The 1,028-nt window shown below is 38.6% G+C and overlaps 1 non-coding gene across 1 annotated transcript; it reads right to left on the minus strand.

The window, feature by feature from the left end:
• Positions 1 to 408: 408 nt before the first annotated feature.
• trnas-uga (transfer RNA serine (anticodon UGA)) lies at positions 409 to 490 on the minus strand. The gene has a single exon. It is a non-coding gene; the product is annotated as a tRNA-Ser (tRNA).
• Positions 491 to 1,028: the final 538 nt, after the last annotated feature.

The raw sequence follows: 1,028 nt of genomic DNA on the forward strand, positions 1-1,028 counted from the left end.
CACATGGAGTTGCTTTTTTCTAATTCATTGACTGCTGATATAATAGATTATTGGCCTTGAGAGTCAGCTGGAAATTAGGTTGAACTTTCTCAGCTTGACTTTCAACTGATCCTAAAAAAAATCATCACCTGCAGGTAAATGTATTGCATTGCTTCTTGTTTTGCTGAAGACCACCCCCCTAACATCCAAATTTCACGATAGTTCGACAAATGTGTTGAAACTGATTCGTGTTGGAAGTTGGTGGCTTTTTGTGTCTCGACATAAAATTTATTCAATTAGATGACTGGGTCAGTCTTGAAATTACTTCGGTTTCTTCACAGTTGAAAATTTACTTTCGATTGAATGCGAAGCTCAAGCTCCACGAAATCCAAATCCTGCAAAGGAATTAATGACTTTTAAAAGATTCTACGCTGTGAACAGGATTCAAACCTGTGCAGGGAGACCCCATTGGATTTCAAATCCAACGCCTTAACCTCTCGGCCATCACATCTGCGACAAGATTGACAATTTTCAGAGTAAAACAACTGAATTCATTTGTTGGAAAAACAAATTGTCAAGACCCAAAGATTTCGCCAAATCCTTTGCAGAGACCCCGACGAACGTTACCTTAGCAGATTGACAGGCTTTCACCGCAAACTAGATTCTGACACAGCTGAAGTTGTGGGAATGATTCTTCGTCGAATCATAGAGTCACGGATGTACACCACACGAAGAGAGGATCATTGTCTCACTGCGTCCGATCGATTTTGACTCAATTGCTCATCATCTGGTGCCAAATTAGATATGCTGTTGTGTTTTAATATTCATCGAAATATGGTATTATAAAAATTGATGCTAAGTCCCGAAAAACTAGCTACATTCGTAAAGAAAATCGGAATTAGAAAGAATGCAGAACCAATTTACAGGAATGGATCCAGCAACTAATCCGTAAGTTCTGACATCAGGTAATGAACTTGTGAGCATTAGAGAGGAAGATTAATCGAAGATTTGGAACTTGAAATCGTCTTGATGGAATTATTTGCAAAGTT

This window comes from Chiloscyllium plagiosum, unplaced genomic scaffold, assembly GCF_037043375.1.
Source record: "Chiloscyllium plagiosum isolate Xiang-an unplaced genomic scaffold, Cpla_swu_hap1 HiC_scaffold_49, whole genome shotgun sequence".
NCBI classification, from domain to species: domain Eukaryota; kingdom Metazoa; phylum Chordata; class Chondrichthyes; order Orectolobiformes; family Hemiscylliidae; genus Chiloscyllium; species Chiloscyllium plagiosum.